The 6,589-nt window shown below is 41.7% G+C and overlaps 1 long non-coding RNA gene across 1 annotated transcript in view; it reads left to right on the forward strand.

The window, feature by feature from the left end:
- Positions 1-969, forward strand: part of LOC144824630 (uncharacterized) — a 47,379-nt gene extending 46,410 nt beyond the window's left edge. The window contains exon 3 of the long non-coding RNA XR_013609025.1: positions 848-969. This is a non-coding gene — a long non-coding RNA (uncharacterized LOC144824630). The remainder of the gene's footprint in view (positions 1-847) is intronic.
- The last annotated feature ends 5,620 nt before the right edge of the window (positions 970-6,589 follow it).

Here is a 6,589-nt window from a genome sequence, read left to right on the forward strand (position 1 = left end):
GAGCTTAACACTCCTGCTTACTTATCGGACCAGTCCAGACAGGCACCCAAGAGTGTTGGATATTCCAGAGGAGATGCACAACCTAATTTTGCAATACAGTATAATTTTTCTTTTAACAATCATATTTGGAGAACTGGAAGGGTGGGTTCACTCCCAACCTAGAAGGCAGAACCATTAGATATCTGATACCTTTGGTCTCGGGGCAGAAGGACTGTTTGCAATGCATTTAACTGTGCTCTGTCGTACTCATTCTCTCGTTTCCTCCACTACAGATTGATGACAAATGATGTGCTGCTCACTGCCCAGATGACTGTTGTCCTTGTGTAGTGTTTGTCTATGTCAAACCTTTCACCAAATTCCCTTTCCCATCCATTCATCAAACACCTAACCCTCTTCCCTGTGCTGTGTGATTTATTGAGGTGTGGCTTAATCAATGGACCACACACTTGGTGGGGTGGATGTGGTGAAAGCAACACCAGCTTACTACAGGATCTTCTAATCAATAACCCACACTTGCCTAATTTACCCACCCGCACATCAAAAGTGATCCATATTTTGGATATAGAATTAAGAACATCAGTCGTCAGCATCATCATTCAGGCCTTGTGTTGCATAACTGTACACCTAACCTAAGCTTGCCCACTCCATATTTTGAGTCCATTTGTTATGATGCAAGGATTTCATAAGTTACTACTAGCTCCCTATTACCCAAAAATGATTACTATTGCTATGTTTGATTTTTTTAACACCATCAGGAATTCTTGTTGTGTCATCACGTAGTACTTTGGTGTCAATTCTTCGTAAAGCTTTGATATAACCCACTAACTGGCTTTTCATTTCCATTTAGTTGCCTACACTGAATAATCAATCATTCAGATTAATCCTACAGTTGGAGCTGAGCTGGGTGGAACTGGCAGTGGGACCTCGCTTGTGAAGTTCTGATGCCTTCCCTGTTAATGATTCATCTATATTCAGGTAGGACAGCTATGGAGTGAAGTGAACTAGTTAACTTAGTACGTACGTAACTAACTGTTACTATTATATATAGGTCATGGCAGCATCCCCTTAATGTGCAAGGTAGTTCAAGAGCTAAAGCTCTATAAGTTCTTCACTCTATTGTACAAGCACATAAACAAGCTTCATTAAAGCTGAAGTTAGTAGTGCAAAGTAAAAGTAAAGCAAACTACTTCAGGCATAACTTTAAATAGTTTCCCATTTATTTTTTCACAAAGAAACCCATCCTCTCCACCCACACAATATGCCCTTCCGCCTCCCAAAACAAATTGACCCAAGCCCCAATGTTCCAAAATTCAATATGTCCAAAGAATGTCAAACCAGGTCCCAACCCCCTTCCCAGTCTCTACTACCAGCCACAACAAACAAATCCCTTCCACCAAAACAAAAAATGTAAACAAGGTCTAGAATAGGGTATCTTGGATGTTGGTCCAGAGCTGGTCCACGTACTGCTACATAGTGGTGTTCAGCTGCTGCAGGATGCAGCAATGGCCTGGTGATGTCAGTGTGGGAGGGGTGAAAGCAGTTGATGATGCAAGCTGGCAGTGACAATGGGATAGCTGGAAGGCTAGAGGCAAAGGGGGACTGGGGCCTGACTGAGAGGCATTTGTTTCTTCCTCCTCTTCTCCTAGGGCCACAAGCCGCTGGTATTCTTGCTAAAGCAGGGCATAGTGGGTGTAGGGGGCTACGCGGAGGGCCACAGTGTTACGAGGAAACTCTGTGGCCCTCGTGGCCTTCCGCGTAGCTCTGCTACACCACCCGCATCCACCCCCTATATTATTAACAATGAATTCTACAACTTAAAAGTACATTTAAACCACTTACCTGAACTGCGGCGTCCCTGGCCTGCCGTCCTCCTCTTTGTAGCCGTTTCTGCTTAATCTTGCAAAGACTGGGCATGCGCGTGTGTCCTCACATTTCTCACAAGAAATGCGCAGAAGCATGCGCATGCACAGTTTTCACAAGAATAAGCAGAAACGTCGACGAAGAGGAGAAAGGCAGCCCGTGAATGTCGCAGTACAGATAAGTGGTTTAAATTTACTTTCAAGTTGTGGAATTCATTGTTAATATAGGGGGGTGGAAGCGGGGGCTGGCCAACTCCGCTACACTGCACAGTGTGTGGAGATTCGCCTTCTCCGTGTTCTCCGTGGAACGCGGAGGAGGCACATTTCTGCACACTCCGTGGCCGGAGCGGAGGTCTCCGCCTGTGGCTATTTCTCGCTGGAATGCTCCAACCACGGCCCCTGCAGAAGGGCCGCTATTTTCTGCCTGTTGGGTCCTATGGGATGACTTAGCAGGATCAGCTAAATTGAGAAAAACTAAAATAAATAAAATTGTAAATAATGCTCTGTGCAAACAATTGTTTTAAAATTACAGGGTGGCACAGTAGCAGTACATTGCTGATCCCCTAGGGCCATATGATTATAATGTGATATGATTAGGAGAGTCACAGGGACAATTTATGTTTTACCCACACATGCTTTGCATAAAAAGCACCAACTGTGTAGCAGAAACGTATTAAGGCAGAATAACTCTGGATTAAAAAAACTGTGGTTTGATTTTATTTTCTAATGCTTTTCAAGTAATTATTAACTATAAGCAGACACTTTGAGTGGAAAAATAAATTACATTTCATTAATGATTATGCCATTATACACTATGGAGTACAAGTTGTGTGTTGTGCTAAAATAATGGAGTCATGTTCATTGCTACGCAGCGCGTCGGGTATTTTGCTACTCTCTCTACCTGTAGGTGACAATGATCTATTTTTCAATACAATGGCTATGTTCTTCTCCAAATGCATTTCTTTTTCTACCCTGTTTCCAAAGGGGCATATGAACAATAAATTAGACACCAATTCACACAACACATGAATATATGAAATGCAGATGTTATCCTGTCTGCCGTAGGTACACCTTGGGGAAAATGGTGGATTGCACTCCAGGGACAGTAACGGGGTTTATCGATTGTATTTGGCACGTTCATCACAGTGTATCCCATATCCCAAACTTGACATCAAATCATGCACTTATTCCTATTTTACTTACTGACCTCCCCCACCCACCACATATTATTTCCAACAAATTAATTTGCTGGGCACTAAACAAAGAAAGGCAACTTGACTCTATTGCAGGGTAGAGGGATTACACGGATAGGATAGAATGTTTTTGATAGAATAGAGGGGCCACTAAACTGATCATCAATTTGTCAAATTTGGATTATTCAATCAGTGTACTAGTCAATGCAAGTTAAAAGGGAAAAATCTAAACAGGTGTCAAATAAATCTCTTATGAAAAACCATGAGATATATTCTGGAAAAACTTCACTTTCAATGGTTATAAAATCAAATGGGGCACATGCCAAGAATGGGTTTTCCATCTTTTTGGTAGGCTGAGAAGGAAGAACTTTACAATATATTCAAAACATTGTAAATGCTACATTAACTGAAGCAGATTCACATTGTACAGCTACAACTGCAGTCACAAATTGAATTAAACCATGGTGCACTTCGGTCATATGTGACTAAAAACGCCATGGGCAGGGATGCGAAGTGACAAAGGACAAAGGATGGATAGGATACATCTGGCTCACTTAACAAATACAGCGAGTCAAGGGAATAGAAATAAAATACAAAATGCCACCCACTTTCAACCATAGCTTTGATAGCCCTACATAAAAAAGTAATTAAAGTAGGTGAGCAGCATATTCCTCATGAGAATAGGTGATTTGCCTATTCCTCTAAACAATCCACATTTTCATTCATCCTTTCATTCTAATTCACTCATAGCCACCATAATTAAGCTTTACTTTCTCTCATCCAGTCTTTCATCAACATTTCCAAACCATTATCCATTCATTCAATATTCACCCTTTCTACCAACCATCCCTTCACCCACCCATGCACCCTTTCACCCACCCACCCTTTCACTTATGTACCATTTTCCTTTCTTTTAACCTTCTGTTCTTTCACGTTTCCCTCGAGCTATCAACGATCAATATGTGAGCATTTGTGAGCTAGAAATAGAAAAGGCCATAATACCTCAACCACCGCTGCAGCTGGTAAGGATGAAGGGGTTCATGGTCATGTGTTGACAACAAACTAGTACTAGCTCACTGGTACTAACAAACTGGTGCTACTCTCCCAAAAGATCCCTCCGTTCATCCTCAAGAAATCTGCTTGTCGTCCCCAGATTTAAAAAGGTGAAATGGGGAGGAAGAGCCTTTTCTACTCTGGCCCCTAAATGGTGGAACAATCTCCCCCCCGAACTCTCCAACCAACCCTCTTTGGCGACTTTCCGGAAGCTCCTGAAGACTTGGCTCTTCTCTCAGGCTTATTATTAAACTATTTTTTTCTGTATTAGTATATATGTTTATGTGTGGACTGCGCCTTGATGCCCGTTGGGCTAAGTTTGCGCAATATAAATAAACTTTCATTCATTCATTCATTCAGCTAGTGAGTATAATAGTAGTTGCAAGAAAGTATGTGACTTACCATTGCCCATTCCGGCTGCCACTCCCCCATCCAACAGACTGTTCTCCACCTGCAGCACTAGTGTAGGTGGCATCACTGGTGGTCTTTGTGGCTAGAATAAAACATTATACATATTTTAGAGTCCACATATGCCACCCCTTAAACACATCACTGGAGTTCAGTTAGCACTGCAGTATCTTCTAACAAAAATATCACTCTAGACATTTGATTGGTTCACAAAGTTAGAAAAGCCTGGAGTGGAACAATGATCAATGAAAGACATATGGTGTTAGGTGGCAAATGCAATGGGAGTGGGACCTCAAACTTTTTTCTAGCCATGCTGCACTGTCATGATAAACTGCTGGTATAATGTATAAATGAAAGAGACAGCAGCACACAATATTGGGACGACAGCTGGTCCATGATGACCATGGCCACACTCTTGTGAACTCAACTGTTAGAGCATGAGCAGGAACAAGAAAGCCTTCTCAACAAACATACATGGTGAATATTATTTATAATACTATCTTACTTGGGCCTGCAAACTTCACAATTGACTGTAGAGTATCAAAATGTGTTATTTTAAATTTTACTCCTAGAGTACCACAAGATATATAGGAGAGAGGGAAAGATTACCAACAAAGCAGAAGATAAGTGAACTAGAGACTACAGTAGAGACCTGAAAAAGTCAGCTACCTAAAAAGAAAACAATGTAATAAAAAAAGATAATGCAGGGATAACAGAAATGAGAAAAAAATTTAATCCATTGTGCTTGCTATGCATGAGTGGGTTCATTTCCCGTCCTCATAGCCACGTGGAAGGAAATGGTAAGGGTGTCAGAGAAAATTAATTCCTCACAAACAAAACCCGCCTCCAAGCAGCAACTGCCATCCTGGAACCCAGCACCAACATTCCAATACCCCAAAATTCTACCTTAAGCCCAAAAGAATCCTAAAAGCCAACAACAGGGAAAGAATAATAATAAATATAAATATGAATATGACTCATAGTCTAAGCAGAGCCCTCAGCTGCGGCATTGGTGGTCTGCGCCTCCTGCTGACCAGCCTCTCCTGACCCTCAATGTCCCTCTTCTTGCCTTTAGGTGCTGATGTAAGAAATACAGACAAAAAAAAAATATTAGTGGTTCAGATAATAATCTCCAAAAAATTATTATGACTGGCAAACTCAGTCACATAATTGTATTATTCTAAAACGTTTGATCTATATTTCTAGTTTTAAGTCAATCGACTATTGTTGAGTTGCCCATATTAATCCTAAAATCCCAATTCCAAATTTCCTTGACAAAAACTACATTTGGAACTAATGTATTGCTGTAAATGATCTTTGATTCTATTCTCATTTCTCAACCTCCTGACCAAGTCAGTCTCCCTCTTTTGCAATGCATAGATACATACTACACATCGCTGTGAAATAGCTAGGAACTGTACGAGCTACATAAACAAAGTCACAGAGAGAACGTGCTTCTCGCTGATATTACTAATTCACTATAGTGGCAGGAGGGCAGTCTGCAATGGCTACTTAATTAATCAGCCAAAGTGAGCGCCAATGATAAGTATGACTAGGTAGCTCTGAGCACCTGCTTAGCACAGACTAGAAACTGAATCACATAATAATATTCCAATGTAAACTAAATGGAACTTACCACTAAGTGTGAGCAGAATGCTATTCAGAAAAAAATTCTAACATTGTAGAACACAAATACAACAAATAATTAAAACTCACAGAGCCCCGGATTCTCGATGCTTAGCAGATCGACTGGATCCTAGTCCCAGTCTAACATATCTGCCCAGCAGTGCTTCAGCTGCTGGATGGTGCACCAAACCTATTATGGGCACCGCACACACTGCCATACCCTCCCCAGCTCATCCAACACTCCCACAGGGAATATTCAGTGCCTGGCCTGCTGCCTGCTACCAGCATGGATGGGAAGCGGCGCACCACAAAAAAATGACTGCTGCTACCTCTTCTCACAAAAGATCACCCAGGCTGTACATCTGGGGGATGGCGCCTCCCGCAAGTAAGCCATCCCTCTGCAATAGTGCTGGGTGGGGTAGAAGCAAAGGAAAAAGAAGAAAGGGAAAA

The sequence above is a fragment of the Lissotriton helveticus genome, chromosome 3_1 (assembly GCF_964261635.1).
Source record: "Lissotriton helveticus chromosome 3_1, aLisHel1.1, whole genome shotgun sequence".
Lineage (NCBI taxonomy): Eukaryota > Metazoa > Chordata > Amphibia > Caudata > Salamandridae > Lissotriton > Lissotriton helveticus.